Below are 27,070 nucleotides of genomic sequence, written 5' to 3' on the forward strand. Positions count from 1 at the left end.
CTCAGTGTAGATTAGTGTGTATGACACAAACAAAGTACACTCTAAAGGCATGAGAAGCGGCATACATCATTGAAGAAAATTCATGGCCATGAATGGAAATTTTGTAGACAACAACTCAGAAATTAAATTTCACAGAACATTGAAACACTGAAACTAAAGAGAATGAAATTGAGAACTTACTGAATGGAGTTGAGAACAAGAACGCCGAAGTGAGGTATGCTAGAGTCAGAGAACTCGAATGATCGGAGTCAAATGATGAAAGGTGTGCTGGCGGTGATGGAAGAAATAGTTGCAGAGCTTAAGATAGCTTGAAAATTGCGGATTTTAGAAAGAGAAAATCTGAGCAGAGGAAGGGAATGCAAGAATGAAAAGTGAAGAGGCAAAGAGAGAGAAAGAGAATTTTGTTAAAAATTGAAAAGGCAGCAAAAATGTAATAAATTGACCTTCGAAGACGTGTCTGTCGGGCGGCGTAGGCAGAAACAACGCGACTTGATAGTGCGTGTTAAGTACTAGCTAATGAGACAAGTACACGTGAAGGAAACAGTTGAAAAGACTGTGCGTAACAACTCATGCGCAGTTGGGACTCTTGCAATTCTTGAAGTAATAAGGCTATGATCTCGGTCATAGAAGCGATCTCGGTTGAGATATGTAAAGAACTTAAGAACTTAGTTCTTAATCCTGGATAAAGTGGACAGCTGAGTCTAGGTTACTTGAAGTCGATGAGTCGTAATCTCGGTCAAAGAGAAGAATGAATCTTTAGCCGACATATAGTGTGGACAAACGATGTAGGTTTCATCACCTCAGGTTGCCGAGGTAATAGAACCTAGGGGGCAGTTGTGGGGAAGTATTTTATGAATAACAGCACGTGACTAAGGTGGCGCTGAAGTGTCAACCGAAGTGCCACATGGCCTAGTTTTGTTGTCGAGATGATCTCGACTAGACCGAGGTTATCTGCGAAGATACCAGAATCCGAGATAAGCAGATAAGAGACAAGAGTCCTAGAACAAAGGAGGTTCTCAATCTGGATAAAGATAAGGCTCAAGAAGAGTTTATCTGTATCGAAATGAGGGTCTAGGATGAGCATTGAGCTTGAGTCCATTAAACTGAGACTTATAAAGGGATCAGGTCACTGCCGGTTATAAAAGCAAGGCACCCCATGGGCCTCAAGTATGTGTGATATACTGTGAGTAGTGAATTATGAGTTAAACACTTGAATTGATATCTTTAAGAGATTACTGACTTGATTGTCGGAGGGCTCTCGGGTGGACAAACCACAACCGGATTCTCATCAATTGGTTATATCCCAATTCATTAAATCACTCCAATATATATTGTAAACAATATATATATATATAAGTGTGTATGTTGCAATATAATCAAGGAATTTTTCTTTTGACCAACTATTTTTATAATTGGTAATAATGATGGACAATGATTGTGCCCAATCATCAATTGCTTGTTGCCGATCCTTAAATGGAAATGAGACAAGTCTAAATAAGTACCATTTTGAGCTATTGGATACTTATGATTATTATCTTTTCTATATATTATTGGCTCAGATGTATGATTTGAGGTACTTCCAGTGTTAGTATCAATTTTGACTTCATTTGTTTGAATGAAGTCAAAATTTTCTCCATCTCCACATGTGCCAAATAATTTAGGATCAATTGGCTCTTGTGCCTTTCTTTTCCTTTTATTTATTTATGGTGAAATATCTTAATCTAATGTCTCTTCAGATGAGGATGATTGACTATCATCATCATTAATTGACATATTAATATCATAATTAAAGTGTTGTAAAAGGGCTTCACGTTCTAGATAAGTTTCTCTTATTTGACCTAGTAGCCTATTTTTTTCATCAATACCTAAATCTGGGTCTTTATATAATTTTCTTCAATAATCCAATATTTCAACAATATTTTCATTTTCAGTCCTATTATAAGTATTGGTTTGAAGTACCATAATATCTTTTGTACCATAAAATAGCCTAGGAATGGAGTTATCTCCTAGACCATTCATTCCATCATTGTTTATGAAGGATATAGTTTCTAATTTTGTCACCAAATTGTTTATTTGGGTTTTTACTTCTTTGTTTAAGTCAATATTTATTATAGAACCTAAATTGTTTATTTTAGATTCTATAGACTCAACTTTGATTTCTAGATAATTTTGATTTTTATCTAATTTAGAAAACCAAGATTATCATATTCTTCATTTTCCATTTTTTTGAGAAAATCAGGATATGTTTAATACATAACTCATCGTATGGATTAGGAAATTTATGGAAAAATTGATCTAACTAGGGTTGATTTGCTGGTGGATCAATAAGGTAATAATATTTTTTTAAAGTTTGAACATAGTCTTCAAAAAGACAAATATTACATGATTCTAATTTTATCAAAATATAATTTGCATCGGCTTGCAAATTAGTATCTCCTGCAAAGCCACATAAATTTTCTTTTATGATTTTTGCAAATTCAACTAATATTGTATCAAGTGTGAGAAAATTTGCCAACAAAGTTGTTTTTTTACTTTTTCCAATTTCAGATTTTTGTTATATTCTGACAAATTGTTAGAATATGATTTTAGAGAAGATAAGTATATCATCAATATACACTACACAACAATCTTTAAGATTTTTAAAAATTGTATCTATCCACCGTTGAAATACTTGTGGTGCTATATTTAACCCAAAAGACATAACATTCCAGTGGTAATGTCCTCTATGTGTACTGAAAACTGTCAATTTTTTTGACTCCTCAATCAATTGAATTTGCCAAAATACACTCTTACAATCAAATTTGCCAAAATCCACTCTTACAATCAAATTTGCTAAACGGTAATTTTAATTGTTATTATAGATTGTTGTTGGTACCTAAGACCCTCCTAATGTATAATCTAGTGCCTAAAATCTCTCTTTATGATCTTAAAGACTTAAAAATGCCTAATTATGGCCACTAGTCAAAAGATCTTAATGAGTATATGGCCTTTGACATACACTAAGCATATAGATTTTACAACAACTATAAATGAAACAAATAATTATGAAGATATACAATACAAAACATACACAATTAAATAGTAACCTTGACGAATAATATTTTCAATTTTTTTTTATATCATTTAGACCACCATATACACTTACATATATACATATATATCAAAATTTATACATAGGTAGAAATACTTACATAGTTTGATCTTGTTTTCAAAAGCTCTTCACCATGCTCTGATACCAATTACAAACACAAAAGGAAAGGAGCTTTCTACTATTTTTATTATAAAATTATGGAGTTAAGAGAAGTTAGAGACGAAGTAGGCAATAAAAGGATTGAGAGAATTTACATTGTCTATTATGTTGGCTTGAAAGCCAATTTATAGAATACATCTTACAGATACAAACAAAACCATAAAGTCATCCCAGTCTATCCTAACATTATTACATTGTAGAAAATTAGCACACCAATACGGCCAAAATTTTGCACCTTTCTACCAAAGTTTATAAAAGACTAGACATAGGCTTGGACAAAATTGCTATAACAAATACAAAGAGACAAAAAAGTCTAAAGGAAAAACTACAATTATTTGCCATATTCAAACAAATTAAAATTATTTATAATGGCAATTAAAAGGAAATGAGCTTTCTAGACCAAGAGGAAAAAATGGACAAGGGTAAAAAAAAACCCGCTCAAGGAGATTGGATGACAATTGCTAAAAAAGCAATTCCTAGACAAGAAAAAGTTTATGTTGTGTTTGCAGGAAGACAACCTAGAATTTACACAGAATGGAATGATCGCAAGACATAAGTTTGGGGATTTTCAGGAGCAAGCTATAAATCCTATGATAGTATGACTGTAGACACCCCATTTTGACCGACCCTAAGACTTGGGCGCTTTCTTTTGATTACCTGATGATGACAAGTACAATGTGTTTCTCACAGAATCCTCAGTAAGAGAGATAGAATTTGAACTTTAATCCCAACCTTCATCATTATAGCCAAATTGTTTTAAAATACTAAATATTTCATTAGTTTAGTATTTTTGTAATTTTGCATAATTTTATGTGTTTATTCATATTTTTGGTGTTTTTATATAAATTAGAATAATTTGTATATTTTATATATATAAAAAAATAATAATAATAAAAGTTATATTATTATATTATATGTTTAGTATTTTGGTATAAATTATATATTTTAGATATTTTATATATTATATTATATTATAATAAAAGAAAAATAATAAGAAATTATATTGATGTCGGTCAGCCCTGGCCTGCCAACATCAATCTCAGCAAATATATATAAATATATATATAATCTTTATATACTTTATATTATTATATTATATATAGATATATATTATATAGATTTATATTATTATATTATCTATTTGTTGCTTATATAAAGCAACCAAATGAAGAGATTTCAGGGGCAAAAGAAATTGATTTAAGAAGCAAAAAATTAACAAATTAATTCAAGAGAGAGTTAAAAAAACAAGAGAGTAAAAGAGGAAAATTTGTCTACATTTCAATCTTGAGCCAAAACACTTCCAAGCTTCCATAGCTACTGAGGATTTGAGAACACATTTCCTACACTTGAGGGTGATCAAGAGGGAGTTTGTAAACTAAAGAGTTCATCATTTCCTTCAAAGGTGAATTTCACAAACCTTTTATTTTCTTGCATTTCTTGCTTATGAAAAAATCTAGAAATCCCCTAGATGTTGATTTGTGATTATGTATCAATTTTAAGCAGAATATAACAATCCCAATCAAACAATCAAGACAAAGAGACACAACGATTTAACGTGGAAAAAATCACAATTGGACACCTCCAACTGTGATCAAAAAACCACGGGCAACAGCCACAAGAACAATCCACTAAGAAGATTTAAAGGAATTACACAGGTATACTCTCAATTACCTAGCGAATCCACCACGCCTAATTGAACCAACCTCTATGTGCCTCTTCCAACCCCATCTTCACCTCGGAATTGTCTTTACGATGAGCCACCCCGGAATCCACCAAAGCTTCAGGCTCGAATTCTTCAGAATCCACCGAAGAACAACTCTCTCTTTTGTAGAACAAAACACAACCTTTGATGTATTCTCTTTAAACCATGAGTTGAATACTCAATAAAACATCAAAGAAAACTCACAAAGTATCCCCAGATATAAACCCTAGAACACAAAAAGAAGATCTGGAGTAGTGATCCTAAAATCTGACCCAACACGCGAATTTATAGAATCTATCCCGCGATCTCCGCTCGAGCGCCCAACTGCCCGCTCGAGCGTCTTCAGCAAAATATGCGCGTGATATAACAGAGGTCCGCTCGAGCGCCAGAAATCCCGCTCGAGCGCGAAATCACACATCTCAGTACTTTTGCAGGCGACCAAAAACTGCTGGAACCAGGGATTCTCCGCTCGAGCGGACAGGCAACTTGGAATGCATTTTTGCATTTTGCTTCGGGGGCGCTGCCCCTCGACCCCGCCGTGGCGCTGCCCCGGACCCGCCAAGGGGCGCTGCCCCCTCGACCCCCGCGAGCTGACCGGGCAACTCGATCCCCGTCATAATCAGCGAAGTGGCAATCTTGAAAGCTTTAGCATCATAAACTTCTCTGAAAGACACAATTCGGGTTGGATTCGCATCTAAACACTCATAGTCTCACTGAAATAAAAAGTGCGAAAATAAATACAACTGAAAGGAGTTTTGTCAAACGGGATTGCCAAGAATAAAACCTAACAGCTTATTTTGCTCTTTTGCTTTGATTTATTGTTATATTGTATATTGTTGTAATCTAATTAAAAGTGGTGAATTAAAGTCCCATATCTGTTGTTTTTAGCATGAGAAAGAGATATTCCATGCTAAATGGTTTAATCTCTTCGGAGGTTCATTACCAGGGCATTACATCTCTCTCATGCCAAGAACAACTCCTTGTTTGACGCTTCTCTTATTTTAGTGGACATAATTCTCATTGTTGGACTAAAATGACTAAAGAATGGCAAGGTAATTAAAAGGGCTAATAAATGGGTTAAAAGAGGTAAAATAAGATAATAAAATCAAGTTGGGTTCAATCGGACGTTAATTGAACCCGAGTCTTGAATCATTACATACTCTTAGTGATGATAATGGTTCAAGAGTCAATATTTACCACTTCCCTTGAGGTAACTCCATGATAGGGAGGATGTCTTGTTGGTCTTTTCTTTTCATTCATTGAGACTTTGTCCCATCGAGCCATGGATCATCACGCAATAACCTTGCGTCCTCCCTTGATTTGTTTCATGATAGGGTGGAGCAGAGAGGATAAACATCACCTAGAAACACTTTGTTTGTGCTCTGTTTCTTTTCTGTGGCAGGAAGGCAGTATCAAAAATCAGTGGTCATTCTTATGGCAGAACAAAAAAGAGGCTAGGATGAAAACAGATTATTTTTCTAATTACGAAACAAAACAGAAACTAGACACTAAACAGAGAGTTTCCGGGAGGATATTCTTATTCGTATACGTGTGGCTCCTCGCTTCCTGTGTCTTTGATTTAATGGTTCAATAGTAATATGTCGTAATTATTACTTAGATCAATTTGAATTTGTAATAATTAGTTAATTTAGCTTGTTAATTCATTTGGATTTGTAATAAGTAGTTAATTTGGACACTCGGATATTCGGACCCTCCTGCGTGAGGACAAATATGTAATAATTTGTACATGTCTTCCAACCCCCATTCTTTCTCCCTTTTATTTATCTGCTTATGATGAATAGTATATAGCATCATGTTTTCCTTAGCATTTTCCATGAACTGCATCCATTTGTTTTGCATGCATAAAAGTTCGACTCATCATATTACTCGAATGTCAATTTCAAACTCTTTACTTGAACACATGCGCTATCACATGCCTTGGATTAACTCACATGCCATGCTAGTAGCCGAGCCTATTAACTGCACGTTGTATGTGTTGCATTAATCATATTGCATTATTTAGGATCGTGCATTCTTTTTCTCTAACTATTTTCTTTCTTTTGATTCGCCTTCGGAAATTTGAGGTAAGCATTTTTACTTTAGCATAGTGCATGAGTGTGATTGTTGTCATATCAAACATATTACCATGAGGGTAAATGCTTAGTTGATATACCGTTTGAATGCCTGTGGATGAAGACTATTTCCTGAAATTATGATATTTTGATTAATGTATATATATGGGATTTCAAATGATACATATTCAAAACACTTTTTCAAAACAAACATTAAATCAAAACGTTCCAACTTTCGTGAAAATTAGTCTATACTTGTGTGCGCATATAATGTAAATAAGGTTCACATCATGAGTAGTAGAGGCCGATCTTTGATCGGGCGAGCGGGGATGCTCAATTCATGACCTTCCCCTCTCGTACCTAAGTTCCCGAGCTGAGACAATCTTGGTGATGACAGACACGTGGCCCTTAGCACGAGTTATGGGTTTCCTAAATTTTCCAAAAAATATTTAGGTGGCGACTCTGTATCTGGCAAAACAGTCCATTTTTGACAATTTGATTCACAATCGATTTTTCAAAAGATTTGCCGGATTTCGACTCTTTGGTATTCAGAACCACGAGAGTCCGATACTATAGGGCTTATTCGTCTTCCGAAAGGAGCGCGAAAAGTCTAGCTACAATGACGAAGGCTAAAAAAGTTTTTTACAATGCATCAGCTATACCTGTTTATCAAAATAATTTTTGTCAAATAAGAACTAACCCAGTTCCAACTAATATTCAGACATCTAAACCAAATGAATCTGAAATAAAAGATTTGTCAGAATATACTTTTTCGTTACAAATGGAAACCAAATCTTCAATATTCCAGTGGTGCTATTACTAATTTAGAAAACCAAATCTTCACATTTTATCAGTAATGTTATTTAAATTAAAACACACACTATTTATATTTTTTTATTTTTATGTAGTTTAGAAAACCAAATCTTCACATAATATTAGTAATATTATTTAAACTAGAACACACATTAGTTATATTTGCAGATTTTCTAGTAATATACAAACTATGTTCATATTTATTATTAATATTATTTTTTGTATTTCCAGAGCATATTATATCTTCGGGGTTATTGGCCATTATAGATTGTTGTTGGTACCTAAGACCCTCCTAATATAAAATCTAGTGCCTAAAACTTATCTTTATGAACTTAAAGACTTAAAAATACCTATGGCCACTAGTCAAAAGATCTTAATAAGTATATGGGTTTTGACATACACTAAGCATATAGGTTTTACAACAACTATAAATGAAACAAATAATTATGAAGATATACAATACAAAGGATACACAATTAAAGAGTAACCTTGACGAATAATATTTTCAATTTTTTTTTTTTAATATCATTTAGACCACCATACAAACTTATATATATATATATATATATCAAAATTTATATATAGATAGAAATACTTACATAGCTTGATCTTATTTTCAAAAGCTCTTCACCAAGCTCTGATACCAATGGTTAAGACAATGGGAAAAATCTAAAACTGGAAAAAGTCAATGAAAAATGTAACAGCATGGTAAGTTTGCCATATTCTGACAATTAAAGAGTAACATTGACGAATAATATTTTCAATTTTTTTTATATCATTTAGACCACCATACACACGTATATATATATATATATATCAAAATTTATACACAGATAGAAATACTTACATAACTTGATCTTACTTTCAAAAGCTCTTCACCAAGCTCTGATACCAATTACAAACACAAAAGGAAAGGAGATTTTTACCATTTTTATTATGGAATTATGATAGAGTTATGGAGTTAAAAGAAGCTAGAGACGAAGTAGGCAACAAAAGGATGGAGAGAATTTACATTGTCTATTATGTTGGCTTGAAAGCCAATTTATAGAATGCATCTTAGATACACAAACAAAATCATAAAGTCATCCTAACATTATTACCTATCTACTTGTTGACAATTACCATACTAATACGGCCTAAACTTTTCAAGTTTCTACAAAGTCTACAAGCCTATAAATAGGCTTTTACAAAGTTTCCACACAAAATTACAAAGACAATAAATGAAAAATTACAATTATTTGCCATGTTTTGACAATTTCTACAGTTTCTACAATTATATACACCGTCTTATGGAAAATAATTGTAGTTTTTCCTTTAAACTTTTTTGTCTCTTTGTATTTATTGTAGTAATTTCGTCCAAATCTATGTCTAGGCTTTTATAGACTTTAGTAGAAAGGTGTAAAATTTTGGCCGTATTGGTGTGCTAATTTTCTACAATGTAATAATGTTAGGATAGATTAGGATGGCTTTATGGTTTTGTTTGTATATGTAGGATGTATTCTATAAATTGGTTTTCAAGCCAACATAATAGACAATGTAAATTCTCTCCATCCTTTTGTTACCTACTTCATTTCTAACTTCTCTTAACTCCATAATTCCATAATAAAATTAGTAGAAAACTCCTTTCATTTTGTGTTTGTAATTTGTATCAGAGCTTAGTGAAGAGCTTTTGAAAGCAAGATCAAGCTATGTAAGTATTTCTATCTATGTATAAATTTTGATATATATATATATAAGTGTGTATGGTGGTCTAAATGATATAAAAGAGGAAAAGCCAAATCTTCTCTGGTCATAGAATTTATAATGGCAATTAAAAGAGGAAAACCCATTATAAGAGGAAAAGCAAAAATTAAAATTACCAAGTGTGTATGGTTGCAATGGTATCAGACCTCATATCAGATGAGTTTTCTGATCCAATTTTTGAACCAAAAAAAAAAAAGAATTTGTCTTTTTGAAAAAGTAAGAACTTTGCTTCTAAAAGAAATTTTTATGATAATCAAAAATTGAGTTGAGGATCATCATGATAAGATTAGACAAATCTTAGAACGATCATGTGATAAATTAAATTTTAACGATAGAATTCCCAAAATAACCATCATGGCAAACCATGACATGTGGTTTTTGAAGACATAGATTGAGAAATAACTAATTAAATTATTTTCCAAATTTTAGATCCAATCCATTAGATAGAATATCCAATGATCATAAAAGCAATGCTTATGCTCTCATGGGTGGTAAAAGGCTTCCGATGGAGTAAATATTTTACTTTCTGGATCTCCAGCACTATTGGTTGGTGGGAACGAGAACATTTTTTCCAACCATATTAGATTTGGTATCTCAAAGAAACTGAAGATTTTGAATTTGAAGATGATTGTTTGGAAAAAGATCAACGAAGAGAACGATTAAAAAATATTCAAAAACTTTCTTTGACAGAATATTGGATAGACAGTCTAATATCTGTTTCACAAGTAACGTCTAATATCCATGGCTCAGCAAAATTGCCATTCATGGTCACAAATGGTAGAATATTATTTGTAACCTATTTTCCCATAACATATCAAAGGTCTCCTACACAAATTAGTGAGGCTCTTGACATGTTATTAAATCTCAAAAAGAGAAATAATTTGGATTTTCCGTTAGAGCTAGCCATGACCGCGGATGATGTAGAACAATTTCGGAATGAGCAATACAGCCAGGATCCTGATTCTCCTCCATCAGAGACTGATGAAGAATATCACAATCTCATAAACCGGATAGAAGCATAGTGGACCCTACTATCACATGCAGTTTTCTCTTGATCAACTCCAACATTTTCCAGGACACGTGGACCAACTTGCATTATTAGACGGAAAGTGGCCAGACAAATCCTTTCAGCCGACGCTACATGACAAATAAGATCAACCAAATCTTATCTATATTCTTCTATCTCTTTGAACAACGGAGAGGCTAGAAGTGTATATAATTGTAATTGTCATAATACGGCAAATAATTGTAGTTTTTCCTTTAGACCTTTTTGTCTCTTTGTATTTATTGTAGCAATTTTGTCCAAGCCTATGTCTAGGCTTTTCTAGACTTTGGTAGAAATGTGCAGAATTTTGGCCATATTGGTGTGCTAATTTTTTACAATGTAATAATGTTAGGATAAACTATAATGATTTTATGGTTTTGTTTGTATATACAAGATATATTCTATAAATTGGCTTTCAAGCCAACATAATAGATAATGTAAATTCTCTCCATCCTTTTGTTGCCTACTTCATCTCTAACTTCTCTTAACTCCATAACTTTATCATAATTCCATAATAAAAATAATAGAAAGGAATGGAGTTATGTCTTGGACTATTCATTCCATCATTGTTTATGAAGGATATAATTTCTAATGTTGTCACCAAATTGTTTATTTGGGTTTTTGCTTCTTTGTTTAAGTCAATATTTATTATAAAACCTAAATTGTCTATTTTAGATTTTATAGACTCAACTTTAGTTTCTAGATAATTTTGATTTATTTTTTTGATTTTTATCTAATTTAGAAAAATAGGAACACATAATATCAATAATATTATTTAAATTAGAACGCACACTATTTATATTTGCAGATCCTTTAGTAATATGCAAATTATGGTCATATTTATTATTAACATTATTTTTTATATTTCCAAAGCATATTATATCCTCAGTGTTAATTGCCATTATAGATTATTGTTGGTACCTAAGACCCTCCTAGTGTATAATCTGGTACCTAAAACTTTTCTTTATGATCTTAAAGACTTAAAAATGCCTAATTATGGCCACTAGTCAAAAGATCATAATGAGTATATGGCCTTTGACATACACTAAGTATATAGGTTTTACAACAATTATAAATGAAATAAATAATTATGAAAATATACAATACAAAGGATACACAATTAAACAATAACCTTAACGAATAATATTTTCATTTTTTTTTATATCATTTAGACCACCATTCACACTTATATATATATATTAAAATTTATACATATATAGAAATACTTACATAGCTTGATCTTGTTTTCAAAAGCTCTTCACCAAGCTCGTCACCAAACTCTAATACCAATGGAATTATGATGGAGTTAAGAGAAGTTAGAGACGAAGTAGGAAACTAAAGGATGGAGAGAATTTATATCGTCTATTATGTTAGCTTGAAAGCCAATTTATAGAAGACATCTTACATATACAAACAAAATCATAAAGTCATCCTAGTCTATCCTAACATTATTTCATTGTAGAAAATTAACACACCAATACGGCCAAAATTTTGCACCTTTCTACCAAAGTCTATAAAAGCCTAGACATAGGCTTGGACAAAATTGCTACAATAAATATAAAGAGACAAAAAAGTCTAAAGGAAAAATTACAATTATGTGTAAGTTGTTAGGCTTAATCTATTCTACTAGTGCTCTCCAGCTGAGTTCCCCTTTTGATTGTGTGGTCATAAATCAACACCCACAAAATATATAGTAGATTGTTTATATGGCAAGTTCTAATTATATAATTTTTTGGATAAAATATACTCACACCTTTAATTTTTGTCTGATTACATAGTATTCTTGTGAGTTTAGAAAATTATTTTCTTTTTTAAAGTTCAGATGACTATGATTATAAGATTAAACGAGCTATGCATTGAGCTCGTTTAACTTTTCAATGATTTACGCACATAACCTCTGAAGATGCATAAAAACGAGCTATGCATTGAGCTCAAATTGCCCATAACATGGTGATAATGGACTAAAGACAATACAGAAACAAGTGATACTAGGTACTTATTAATAAGTTTACGAAGAGAACTCATTAACAAATTTAAAATTATCATATAGTAATAAATGACGTAAATAATTTGTAATTATTTTAAAATTTATTAATTAACATCTGCATAAAACTCTTTGCTAAAAAATTAAGGGGAAATTATTACCCAATGGTATTTTCACAAAATTATTACAAGTTGGTGAAAAAAATTAATAATTTAATTATTAATATTTATAAAAAATTTCACTGATATATAATTGTTTTTTTAAATATAGACTTATTTAAATTTTTTCCAAAAACTAACAGATTCTTCGTAGGCTGGAGGTGGATATTTCTAAACGTACTACTAGGCACCACAGAGTTTTCTTTGTGGTTTTTTTTTGGGGGTCATAGATATTGTCTTGTGGGTCTTTAAATAAAGGGGAACTTACTGATAAGTCTCATGTACTTAGTTCAAAACCCAGTTAATCCCAAAACAAAATACTTGCACCAATTAGTCCAATATAATTTTAATTGTTACCAAAAAATTCTTTTTTTTTTTTTTAATTTACAGACACTGTTCACATCTTACTATCGTCGGACTTCCGTCAAACGGTCGCCGGAGACTCGTCGGAATGTTCAACATCGCTGGAGACTTGTCGGAATGTTTAAAACATGTAATGAAACTGTAAAATTTTACAGTTCTAAAAAATGTTATAAAACTGTAAAATTTTACAGTTTTAAACCATGATTCATTCCAGCATCAAAAAAAAAAAATTGAAACTGCAAAATTTTACAGTTTTCACCGCCTGTGACTAAAACTCGAAAATTACTTGTTCAGAATTCGAAAATTTTCTCATTACAAATCTGTGTGATATCTGTACAAATCTGAGTCATTACAGATCTGTTTCAATGATATTATAGATCTATTTCATCATCAACAACAACAACCATAGATCAACAACTATCCCAAAAAAAATCTGTAAATAGAGAGAGAAAGAGAGAGAAATTGACAAAGATATATACACAAAACTGTTCAATCTAAGCACAGATCTGAAGATGAGCATCTTCTTGTTCTTGTTCTTCATCGTCTTCTTGTTCTTGTTCTTCATTGCCTTCTTGTTTGACTTTAGGACTGAGATTAGGGTTAGAGGAGGCGTAAAGAGGGAAGCAAAAAGCAGAGAGAGAGGGGAAACACTACAAGAAAACTGGGTATATGAGACAGAACTATTTGCGACGGCACACTTGCCGTCTCAAAAAGTCACTTTTTGCGACGGCAGAAAATGCCGTCTCAAAAAATGAGAGTATTTGCGACGGCACCATTTGTCGTCTCAAAAAATGAGAGTATTTGCGACGGCAGAAAATACCGTCGCAAATACTGTTATTTTTTGAGACGACAAATAGTGCCGTCGCAAATGCTCTGATTTTTTGAGACGGCAAATGGTGCCGTCGCAAATACTCTGCTTTTTTGAGACAACATTTTCTACCGTCACAAAAAGTGACTTTCGTGTTTTTTTTTTTAGTGAATATTTTTTAAATTTAAATATTTTTTTTAGATGTACCTTACTTAGATGTATCTAAAAAATAAAAAATTTATGAAAAAATATTTTTAAAAATTAATAAATACATAAAAATACAAAAAAAAATGTATTGAATTATTGTATTTTTTTATATTTTTGGTATTTAGTGAATTTTTAAAAGATTTTTTTTACAATTTTTAAAATTTTTAGGTGTATTTATGTTAGGTGTGTCTAAAAATTTAAAAAAATACTTAAAATATTAAAAAAATCAGTAAAAACAATATAACACGGAAAACAAGAAAGTATAATTTTCTCAAAAGAGTTTTTGGAAAACTCTAACCTAGCATAGTGTTGCGGTTTTGAGATAGCTTCATACATATACAGTCACAAAATGGTTTGAATAAATTCAACGGTATTTTTCTGTTGCAAAAAGAATTTAAAAAAATAATGTCGTCTTACTCTTTTGATATAACATTTCTCTTTTCATTTATTTTTTCATCTTCCTGTCTCTCTGTTTCTATCTCTCTCTCTTCTCTTTACCTCTTTTCATTCATTTCTCTCTATCTCTATCTCTCTTTCTTTCTATGTCTGCCTGTTTCTCTCTCTCTCATTTTCTCTCTGTGTCTCTCGCATATCTCTCTTCTCTCTATCTCTCTCGCTCATCTCTCTAATCTCTATCTCTTTCATTTTTTTTTTTCTCTCTCTCTTATCTTTCTATCTCTCTCTATCTCTCTCGCTCGTTTCTCTTCTCTTTCTGTCTCTCTCTTTTTCTGTGTCTCTCTCTCACTCATCTCTTTTCGTTCTATTTCTTTCTTTTTTTGTCTATCTCTCGCTCATCTCTTGTTTCTCTCTTTTTTTCTATCTTTCCATCTCTCTCTCTTTCTCTCTCTATCTCTTTTTCTGTCTATCTCTCTCTCCTTGTCTCTCTCTCACTCATCACTCTTCTTTCTCTCTCTGTGTCTACTTGTCCATTTGTCTATTTCTCCTTCACTATGTTCGCCTTGCTTACTCTCTTATTCACATCTTCTCTATTTATCGAGCTCCTTCTCGATTTATCGATCCACTATAAGAAAATACACTTTTAGCAACCACTTTGTCTATCTCTCTCTCTCTCGCTCATCACTCTATCTCTCTTCTTTATCTGTCTCTTCCAAAATTAAAATATTTTTTAAATATTTAAAATATTTAAAAAATTGATTTGAATTAAGTTTTAAACAGAGTTTTGAATTATATGTCTTCTTTATTTATTGATCTCCCTATCGATTTATCGATCCACTACAAGAAAATGCACTTTTAGCGACTACTTTGTCTCTTTTTCGCTCATCACTCTGTCTCTCTATCTCTTTTCTCTATTCGTCTCTTACTCATCTCTCTCTCTTACCACCCATCTTCTCTACCACATTTACCACTATTGCAAACGACATTCAACTACCACCACTCTTCTCTTTCTCTCTTTCACTCACCACTCTTCTTTCTCTGTTTGTTTGTCTATCTATCTGTTTGTTTGTCTGTCTGTGTGTCCTTCGTTCATCTTTCTTCTCTCTATCTCTCTCATTGGTCTTCTTTCTATGTCTCTCTCTCGCTCATCTCTCTTCTCTCTATCTCTCTCATCTCTTTTCTCTCTCTGTCTTTCTCGCTCATCTCTCTTTTCTCTCTCTCTGTCTCTCTCGCTCATCTCTTTTCTCTCTATCTCTCTATTTTTCTATTCTCTCTATCGTTCATCTCTTTACGCTCTCTTTCTATATGTCTCTCCCATCTCTTGTTTCTCTCTATTTTTCTATATGTCTCTCTCTATCTATTTCTCTATCTGTCTCTCTGTCTCTCTCTCTCTATATCTCTTTCTCTCTTTATCTCTCTCTCACTTATCACTCTTCTCTCTTTCTTTCTCTCTCTGTGTCTGTTTGTTTGTCTCTCACTTTTGTCTCTCTCTCTCTTTCTCTCTATGTGTCTGTTTGTCTCTCTCCCCCATTGTGTTCACATTGCTCATTATCTCCCTTATCTCTTCTCTATTTACTGAGCTTTCCACTACAAGAAAATGCACTTTTAGCGACCACTTTTTCTCTCTCTCGCTCATCACTCTGTCTCTGTCTATCTCTTTCTCTTCTCTATCTGTCTCTCACTCATCTCTTTCTCTCTCTCTCACCACCCATCTCTTTTACGACCTTCACCACTACTGCAAAACGCCATTCCACTACCACCATTACTTCTACTGTCGCCATTTCACCTCTACGACTACCATTACTACTACTATTGCCACCACTCCACTACCACCACTGCCACTACTGCCATTACTACTACCATTACCTCTCTTTCACCCCTGCCACTCCATTTACACTACCACTACCAGAACTTCACCACTAATCTCTTTCGCCATCACCATCACCATCATCTCTTGTCCACCACCTTCACTACTGCTGCCGTTCTTTTTCCTCTACCATAAAAAATTAGTTCATGATTTTTAGTAATAAAAAAAAATAGGCCGCAGAAAAATATTTTTCATTGACTACAGAAAATTAATTTTTATTTTAGTGGAAAATATTTTTCATTAAAATATATATGAAACAAATAAATTTTCAACCTTAATAACGAAAAGAAAATGAAAATTATTATTTATTTATTTTTATTATTTAAATATTCATTTATGATGAAATTTTTTTTTTAATTTTTTTTTCTCATCCCCCCCTCATTTTTATTTTAGTGGAAAATATTTTTCATTAAAATATATATGAAACAAATAAATTTTCAACTTTAATAACGAAAAGAAAATAAAAATTATTATTTATTTATTTATATTATTTAAATATTCATTTATGATGAATTTTTAAAAAAAAAATTTTTCTATTACAAAATAAAAAAATGAAAATAATATTTTTATTATTTAAATAATATTTTTTAAAAAATATTTTAAAAAAACCCATTTTTTCCATTCCTGCGCCCCCCAAAATCCCCAATTCTTTAGAACCAAAAAAAACCCTCCCAATTCTTAGAACCAAAAAAACCCTAAATCTAATCGTCTCCCTTACATCACTCTCTCAGTCGCCTCTCGTTCATCTCTGCACCGATCACTCTCTCACTCTCTCGTTGTTCATCTCATCGATTCGCACCGATCATCGCACCGCCGATCTACTCACAGGTAAACTCTTTCTCTCAATCTCTGTCTCTCTCTCTCTTTGCCCGATGGTTGTTTTATATATATATATATATATATCAGATATATCTCTGATCTAATCTGTCTCCCTCACTCTCTCATCTCATCAGATCAGTCTCATCTCTTTCTCTCTCTCTCTCGCCCCGATAGACTCACATTGTCTCACAGGTAAGTCTCTCTCTCCCTGATCTCTCATCTCTACACTGCACCGATCGAATCTGTGTGTGTAATGTCTCCCTCATTCTGTGATGTCTGTAATGTCTGTATGTTAATCTGAATCTGAAATGTTGATCTTAGTTGATCACACTGTGTAATCTGAAATCTGATCTTAGTTGTGTCTCACACTGTGTAATGTTGATCTTAGTTGTGAAATCTGAAATCTGTATGTTAATTTTATTAATTCTGAAATCTAAATCTGAATCTGAAATATGAATCTGTGTGTTTTTGTTTTTAATTAATTTAATTTTTTTTTCAGATTTGGTATATTATATATGCAAATCAAGACAAAAGTACCCAGAAATTAAAATCAAGTTACATGTTTGTGCATTTAGGGCGTGTTTGGACATCCCATTGGACTTGAATGTTTACATACTTAGTTATATTTCAGCTTAGAAAAGCAGCAGTGTTATAGTGGACAAGTGATATAGTGTCATTTGGGAAGTCATTTGCTTAACTAGATGGTGTGTATTGAAAATAAACTGAGGTAATTGTATAAGGGCAGTTTGGGAATGGTAAAATGGGCGACAGTGTTCACGCCAACTTGGGCGCTCGCATTATATAATAGAATAGATAAACTCATTAATTATGCAATGTCAGTTTATGATGTTAAAAGCTATGAATGGTGCAGTGATATTATTAAATTTCTTGGGTTATCCAAACAACTTATTTTGTAACATGGGGAAAAGAAAAGGGAAGGGAAATTTGAATTAAGCTTCTTTTTTTATTTTATTTTTTCCCTCTACATTTTCTTTCCTTTTTTATTTTTTCTCCACAAACACAGCCTAAAGAATTCTTTGTGATAAGCATATGGTTGTTAATTGTTAAGGTAAGCCAATTAACTAGAAAGCTTATAAACTGTTAGAAATGGGCCAGTAATGTGTATGAAGCTGTCACAATGATGATATTAATTTGATTTGTTTTTTAGAACGACTCATCATGTTCCCAAATTCATTAGTATTCGGATGTGTGGTGTAGGCATGCATAGAATGTGGTTTCTTTTACGTCATAAACTATGGGGTAGAGCAAGAACTGCTTAAGCAAGTGTTTGATGAGAGCAAAAGATTCTTCTCACTCCCCCCTGAAGAGAAGATGAAATTGCTTCACAAAGAAAATAGAGGTTATACGCCACTGTATGCCGAGAATCTCAACCCTTCTTCAAGTTCTAAAGGTTTTACTGTTCTCTCACTTTTAACAAATTTTGTGATGCTTTCAAATTGTATATAAAGTGGGAAATGTGCCGATGTAAGTTGAAATTTTCAGATTATAAAAAAAAAAAAAATTCAGAAAAGTGTATCTGTATGGTATCGAGATTGAATATGCTGAAAATTTGAATGAATGCTCTCAAATTTTGGTGGAAGCATAAATTGACAAATAATAGCAAGTTTGGCAATGATTTTACAAAGATTTTGTGATTCAGTCTAAACAGGATGTGGTCTTAAAGATACTTTTTTCCAATTCATGAATTTAAAGCCAGGGTTGAAACTCATTGATTGATGGTATGATTGATATTAGATGGAGAAACTCTAATCGGTTCTTTTCTCATTAATACATATTTCATTGGTGTAATGGAGAAAAGAACTTGGGGTTGACTATCTTCTACTGATTGGAGTACAGGTGACTCAAAAGAAAGTTTCTATATTGGTCCCCTGGAAAGCATTTCAAGTCATAGTAATCTGAATCAATGGCCTTCAGAAGGTATTTTAATAATTTCGTGTGCTGTCATTTGTTTATGTTCTCTTAATGTGTCCTCATATAACAATTTCATTTCTCCTGCATTTTGTGATATGTCATTTAGCATACATTTTGTACAATGGGTACATGATTCCTAAGGTGAAAACATTATTTCTGGTGTTGTCTGGCTAGGAAATTCCAGAAGTTTTTCCATCTTGGAGACCTACTATTGAATCTTACTATGAAAGAGTCCTGTAAGTTTTCCCCATTGTTTATTCCTGTGTCACACTCTGAAAAGAGAGTAGAAAGTTATCAAAAATCATAGTAGATCTATTCACTTAAACTGTGTCTGCCTAGTAAGTTCATTTCCTTCAATCAACGTTAATTTCTTTATACAAAATCAGAAGTTTTGCTCATGCATACATGATTTCTTTGACTAGTTTATAGTGCTAATTTGTATTTCCTTCCCTTGGATTTGACGTTTTGGATTTCTTTCTTGTGCAATTAGAGTTGGAGTGTTGCAAGAATTCTAATATGTAGAAGACCAGATTGAGGGTTGTGAAATGTGAAATATCAATGATTTCTTTGATTTTTTTACTTGTGTCCAACACATTCCATGCACTTAACTTTTTTTGTTTCTGTTTTTGTGGGTAAATGGGCAAACCTGTGCTTATGCAGCTCCGTAATCTGGAACAGGGTGTGGACATATTAGTTGCCACACCGCGGCGCTTAGTAGATATGATAGAGAGGGCAAGAGTTTCTCTTCGGATGATCAAGTATTTGGCTTTGGATGAGGCTGATCGAATGTTGGATATGGGCTTTGAGCCCCAGATTCGAAGGATTGTTGAGCAAATGGAGATGCCTCCACCAGGTGCAAGGCAGACAATGCCTCCACCAGGTGCAAGGCAAATGGATATGGGCTTTGCAGTCATGTTTCTATAGGTAGTAGTACTATGAAAGATGGCTTAGTTTTTTTTTTTTTTTGTTTATAATATTTTTTTGTTTTGTTTTAATTTTTTTAATTTTATTTTTATGAGATCATGGTTCTACGTTTGATTTGATTCTTTTAATCTATTAGCTAGATAAAAATCATTGTTTGTTTTAACTTTTAGATACGGTGTAGATAGTATTTCTATTGTACTCTTTTTAAAGAGTTAAAAATGCTTTGATTGCTGCTGTGCTGTGAAACAGGTTCACTTCTAGAATTCTAATCAAGCAGTATTTTAATTTCCCCCCCACCTTTTTTCCATTTAAAATTTTATTTTTTTTAATTTCAGTGACTTTTTTAGTTGTAGTCCTTGTAGAATGTTGGCTACATGGCCATGTTGACATTTGGTATTGTTGGACACAGAAAGCATTTGATGAAGATGGTAACGTAAAGCAACCAAAGCAACTCTCAATTAACAAAGTTGGACATGGTATGTGGGGAATACTATTCTTCTTCTTCCTTCTTGGATGTATGTATGTGGAGAATTCATATCATCTCTGTCATCCCCTTAAATTCTATAATTACTTTGAATGTTTTCATTTATATCTTTAAATTTCAATAATCTTATTTGGATTCTAATAAAGTTAGTAAATGAATTGCTATGACAATCCAAATGATCGAAAAGAGGAAATGAGTGGATGGTACACTGACATTTGTTATGCCTTTTTGGTTGGCATTATATTGCCACTCTTTTTGGGTGAATACATTGTATTGCCACTCATATTGTATGTTTTGTGTAGCGCTGCATGAGATTGATCCAGTCTTCAAAAAATTATCTTGCTCGGAGAAACTATCAAGCTTACTCTTATCCTTAGACTACAAGAGGCCGATGATCATTCAATCAATGTACATATTTAAGGTACCTCTTGTTCTTTTTTCATCATGTTATTAGCACACTTATTTTCTGTTAATGTGGCAGTTGTATGTATCCAATAGGCTGAGCTTGAGCTTGTGCTTGTGTCTTTGACATACAGCACTGTGCGAGCTTAGTGTGGCCTTCTTTAGAAGAAAATATGCATTTGGCAGATGTCTGTTCAATTATGTTCTTTTTTTTTTTTTAAATGTATAATTGATTTATCAAAGAATTTTTTTTATCAATTCTTTACCATCTCAAATAGTTGATCTCTTTCGCCCAAGATCACCTATGTTGAAGTTTAAGTTTATTAAAATCCCTCTCTACATTTTTTAATTCATCGTCCGTCTTAAGGTAAACATCTTCATTGGTTTAGTTTTAAACTCCCCAGTCCTCACTAATAGGTGAAGAAATGTTGCTCAAATGATGACAATCCTTTAGGCCTGACGTTTTACTCTTTGTTGTCACCATATCACTAAATCAAATATAATTACTCTGTTTCACAACTTGCAGAAAAGCATATATATATAGACTATGGCTATGAGTATTCTTGATCATCATCTCATACAATAATCATTAATGTACTAAATATCTTTCTAGAGTGCCGTAAAATTGTGAATTTTCGTCAACCCTTAGTTTGCAATTTTCAAAAAGGAAGTCTAATTTAATTTTGTTTCCTATTCTGATTTACTATCATTTGATGAATATTTTTCAATTTTTCCTATAGAGTTTTGTTCTCTTGGAGTAATTCTTCAATCCTTTTATTTGTTCTTTCAACTCAAAATTTATAGAGCTACATGTCTGTTAGGTTGAAGCCTTGAATTTTAAATTCAAGTATATTTTTTAGATACTGAGTTAGCTCTTTTGTTGTATCTTCTTCAACCTCAACAGCTTTCCGAGGCAGAGAAGGAGATACAGAGGCTACTGGAGAGATGCGATGGTGTTTCAAGCAACAGCCCGACTTCATTGTTCTCCATGGAAGCCATGGATCCACCTTTTCTAGGGGAGTTTGGGATGGAAGGGTTTGGAAATATTTTTTATGTGCCAGAAAACAATTACAATCATGGCATGGATTGGGTTAATCTTATATGATATGTAATTAAAGCAATTCTAGTATTAATGTAGCTAGTGACCATCTTATGTACATTTTTTTTTTTTTTTGCCCTTGGCTTTGTTTTTATGTTGTAGTGTTTCAGTGGTATTTTACATTTAACTAGAAGATGGAATTGTTAATGTTAGAATATAATTTGTTTTTTAATTATAGATGAATTTTTATTTATATATTGGACTTTTTAATTATTATATAATTATTGGTTTTTTTTTATAGTTATTTTTCATTTAATATAAGTCATTTTTATATTTTTAATAATTTTATTACAGGTTTTTTTTTTGTTTTTTAATTTTTTTTTAGACGGCAGAACATCCTGTCTCAAAAAGAAATTTGAAATAGGCTTTTTGCGACGGCACCTCTACTGTCGCAAAAGATAGGGAATATTATTGAAAAATAAGGCCTTTAGCGACAGTATCTTAGCCGTCGACAATAGTCATTAGAAATGGTTTAGGTTGCTGCCTCAAATACACTTTTAGCGACGGTATTTTTGCCGTCGCAAAAACCCTTTTAGCGACGGCAATACGGTGCTGTCGCAAAAAAATTCAGATTTTCATCTATTATTGGCGACAGAAATTTGCCGTCGCAAAAAAAGAATTTTCCCGTCGCAAAAGCAAAGGCGACGGCACTTGCCGTCGCTAAAACCCTTTTGCAACCCCTTTTGTTGCGACCCCCATTTGCCGTCGCAAAAAGTCATTTTACCGTCGCAAAAACCTTTTGAGACGGCAATTGGGGTATTTGCGACGGCGTTTTGCCGTCGCAAAAAACAATTTTTTTTCTAGTGAAAGGACTTTTGGGTGTACTCAAAAAGTTATGAGATTAAATGGTGTCTACATGTTCCACATGGGACCTATGGGTAATTTCCCCTTAAATAAATCTTCATATTGGGCTTTGCCGATGTTCTAGACACAGTGGGCCTCAAAAATTTTGTCTCATACAAAACTTGGAGCTTGAGGCACTGTTCTATCTTATGTTTGCTCCTCTCTTACTTATTTAGTCTCCGTTTGGCATTGATTTTTTAGTTAATTTTTTTTAGTTATGACTTTTTTAACTCGGGACTAAAAAATTCATTTAGTTTTTTTTTTGATTTTTTTGACTTTTGTGAGAAAAAAAAGTAAAATAATTATAATTTTGATGTCACATTTTGTTATATTAACTTATTTAGGCTTAGTTTGGCATAATTCAAAAAAACTAAAAATTCAAAAAGTCACTATCCTATTTATAGCGATCCCGGGTTTACCCTTGTTGTACAGTGATCCGGACATGTGTCCGTGGATGATTGGTGGTTGTTTATTATTTTGTTTACATCCTTTTTACTTCGTATTTGAGTTATAGGATGTGTTGGGCGGATTTGTTTCAGGTTGGTTGAGTTTAGAAACCAAAACTAGTTGCCCAGATTTTTGGCCTGTACGCTCGAGCGGAGGTGTTGGCGCTCGAGCGGGTAATACACCCATCCAGTATTTGTTGTGCAGTGTTGTACGCTCGAGCGTGGAGTTGGACGCTCGAGCGGATCTGTGTGAGTGGACGCTCGAGCGTAGGGTTGGGAGCTCGAGCGGAGGCCTGGTTCTGCAAAAGTGCTGGGCGAGTGCATTCTGCGCTCGAGCGGGAGGTTGGCCGCTCGAGCGGAAGTCTGTGAGTGGCCGCTCGAGCGGGGTGTTTTACGCTCGAGCGGAGACCTGGGTTAAAGTCCCGAATTTGTGACTCTTCAAATCACTTTTTCATTTCCTCTTCTCTCTCTTACTTTTCCAAAAACACCATTGTTGAGCTTCTCACTCTAGATACTACCTTCTCTCTAGGTTTTGATCTAGTAGGAGTGATTTACTCACCTTTGGCCTTTACAAAAAAGTTGTTGATCGTCGAGGGCTTCATTTTAATCTGAAAATCTCGGGTTTTGGAGCACGTTGGGTTTTGTTGTCTTCTCCTTTGGGACTCCGAATTTGAGGTAGGGATATCCTACTCCTCTCTATGGGTTTTGTCTTTAAATTTTGGTATTTTGAGATGTTGGGCTTGGTTTGGTAATTTTGTGAAAGTTTGGGGCTTTTGTGTAATTTTACAAAAGTTGGGGTTTTATTCATAATAAACCTAGATGCATGTTTGGCATGGAGAAATGGAATTGATGTTGAATCATTGATGAAAATGGGACCTAAGGGTTGAAATGGTAATTATGGAAAATGGCCTAATTACATTGTTTAATTAATTGGGATAATTAATGGTGAGAAATGAGGAAATGAAATGTTGATTGAATATCCATTGGTGCATTTATTTTCTGTTTAGAAATAACTGCTTGGGCTATCGGTGGAGGATAGTCGTGATTGTTGTAGACAATGCATGATGATTAGGCAAACTGAAACTAATCAATGAAATGTGTCATGGAACTTGACGGTTGATAGAATACATTAATTGTATGTATTGGGTGATTGTATATAGAACCAATGTGTTTATATACGTTATGTGTAGAGGAGGAGATAGGGGATGTACTCCGCGGTTTAGGGGAAGATAGGGGATGTACCTCTAAACCGGATAGTATTGGGAGAAGATAGGGGATGAACTCCGTAGACACAGCTCATATGCTTGTCTAGAGAAGTGTGGATACAGCTTATATGCTTATCTGTGAATGTGGGATATTGTTGTTATACATATCTGTTGAGAATGTGGATATAGCTTTTATGCTTATCTGAATGTGAGATATAGTTTTTATACATATCTGTGGAAATAATGATAGAGCTAGCATGCTTATCTGTTGAAAAAAGGGAAAATGAAAGGTAACTTAGACTCATAAGTTGTATGACATAAATATGTGATTTATGTGGGTGTAACAGTGTTGACCATCTATCAATTGCTAATATTTTAGTCATTGTCCATGGTTGGTTTAGTGTATTTCTACTGGGCTGTGGCTCACCCTATATGGGAATATCATTTTCAGGTGCAGGAAGCATGCCACCTCCAAGGACATAGCTGGGAGGCTAGTGACGGACATGCTTTTGTCGCTTAACTTTTGATGTATTACATGTAACTTCAAGCCCAGGGCTTAATGTGTAATCGAGTTAGTACTCTTTGTTGTAACCAAGTGTTAACTTGGAAAGCTGTAAGCCTTTAGGGCATTTTTGTTATGAGGTTAACATGTAATACAAATGTAATGGAACTCTAATGAATAAAAGAATGTGGTTAGTTTATATGTAAATGCATGTCTTATATGATGGGTTTATTGTTGTTATTTTGAGGACGTTACAACTTGGTATCAGAGCGTATCGGGTTCGAATACTTTGGGTACGTGGAAAGTGATTAGTATCACAATGGGTTTGTCTCGCTTGATAGAGACTTAGATGTAGTATCATATGCTATGTGCTTAAATGCTAACATGCTTATGTGACTATGTGGGTATGGGATTTAATTTCTGGGATGTTGATTGGATCCTTGAGTTTCTGGGAGTCTTGTTGGAAAAGCACTTGATCAATGCTGTTTCTAACCGGAACTCTAGTAACGCCTCGGGACTATTATTATCCGGAAATGAAATTCGTAAGTGCTTATGTGTTTATGTGCTTATGTGGAGTGAATTACAGTTGTCCATGCATTAGGACGTGAGTGTTTAGTTTCGGCACATTTGTGAATGTGCTAACGTTCTGTGTTACCTTTATTAGGATGTCAGGACGAGGAAGAGGTGCTAGGCGTGGTAGACCCGCGAGGCAGGAAGCACCGTTACCGGGGGAGATTCCGGCAGTACAGGAGGGAGTTGGGCAGGCCAATGTGGCCGAGCCAGTGGGTCAGCAGGCCATGGGTGCCTTGGCCAGAGAGATAGCAGGAGCTTTGGGTATTCTTAGAGCTGGGAATCAGGCAGCTGAGGCAGGGCCTTCCTTCTTGAAGAGGGAGTTCTTCTGGTGTAATCCGGACGAGTTTATTGGGGATCCGAAGGAGCCACTGAAGGCTGATGAGTGGCTAGAGCAAATGAGTAAGACGTTCGAGATGCTTGGCATCGAGGACGGAGCACTGAAAGTGACCTTGGCATCCTTCCAACTAAAGGGAGATGCGGGTCAATGGTGGAAGTACGAGAAGGCTCGTGTGGGCGGTACTTGGGAGGCGTTTATAAATGCTTTTCAGGAGAGGTTTTTGTCTGCAGCAGCTAGGGAGAAGCTGAGGGATCAGTTTAGCCGGCTTAAACAGCAGGGCTTGTCAGTGGCCGAGTTTGAGGCTACTTTTACCAGTTTGTCCAGGTTTGCACCGGAACTGGTGGCGTCTGAGGAACGCCGTTGCTATGAGTTTGAGCGGAAGTTGAGGCGGGGCCTCAAGTTGAGAGTTGGTGGGTCTTACATCCGAGAGTATAGACACCTAGTTGATGCTGCTGCTCATATGGAGATTATGATGCAGGAGGAGGAGGAAGAACAGAGGGGCTCCAAGAGGAGCCAGGATAGTCAGTGTGATGGCAGGAGACAGAAGGGTTATAACCCTCAGCAGTCTCAGGGTGCAGTCTCTAGATCGACCTTTCCAGTGCCGAGTGTAGGCTCGGGGAGAGGCAGTCAGGGGGAATTCACTTGTTACAAGTGTGGCCAGCTGGGTCACAAGGTTTCAGTTTGCCCGCAGAAGGGTGGGGGTCAGAAAGCTGCTGCTTCTTCTTCAGCTAGACCGCAGAGTCAGAGTTTGGGCAGGGGGCAGCTCTTGACTTGTTATCAGTGTGGACAGCCTGGGCACCTGAAGAGGTTTTGCCCACAGTTGAGTGCCACTTCGGGAGCGTCTGGTTCTAGGCAGACGCAGGGTTTTCAGCCAGCTCAGTCTGTGCAGGCCTCGAGGGCCAATCCGGGGGTTTCGTCATCCCAGTCTGTGCAGTAGTCTTTTGCTCCGAGAGGTGAGCAGGTAGACCAAGGGCCTACGGGGCGCGTGTATGCTGTTACCGCGCAGGATTTAGTACCGGCTCCATCAGTAGTGAGAGGTACTTTTCTGTTTTGCAACTCAGTTGCTAATGTGTTGATAGACACGGGTGCATCTCAT

The 27,070-nt window shown here is 34.3% G+C and overlaps 2 long non-coding RNA genes across 3 annotated transcripts; both read left to right on the plus strand.

Annotated features, from left to right (window-relative positions):
* The first annotated feature begins 17,144 nt into the window (after positions 1 to 17,144).
* On the plus strand, positions 17,145 to 19,556 carry LOC145820959 (uncharacterized). 2 transcript variants are annotated; one of them, XR_014363000.1, is made up of 5 exons: positions 17,145 to 17,236; positions 17,362 to 17,419; positions 18,446 to 18,638; positions 19,085 to 19,165; positions 19,334 to 19,556. It is a non-coding gene; the product is annotated as an uncharacterized LOC145820959 (long non-coding RNA). The 2 variants fall into 2 exon arrangements; XR_014363001.1 differs by having other exon boundaries at positions 19,344 to 19,556.
* Positions 19,557 to 19,656: 100 nt separating this feature from the next.
* On the plus strand, positions 19,657 to 22,141 carry LOC145820960 (uncharacterized). Its single transcript, XR_014363002.1, has 4 exons — positions 19,657 to 20,083; positions 20,493 to 20,559; positions 20,870 to 20,988; positions 21,874 to 22,141. It is a non-coding gene; the product is annotated as an uncharacterized LOC145820960 (long non-coding RNA).
* Positions 22,142 to 27,070: the final 4,929 nt, after the last annotated feature.

The sequence above is a fragment of the Camellia sinensis genome, chromosome 3 (assembly GCF_055761805.1).
Source record: "Camellia sinensis isolate YWXY chromosome 3, ASM5576180v1, whole genome shotgun sequence".
Lineage (NCBI taxonomy): Eukaryota > Viridiplantae > Streptophyta > Magnoliopsida > Ericales > Theaceae > Camellia > Camellia sinensis.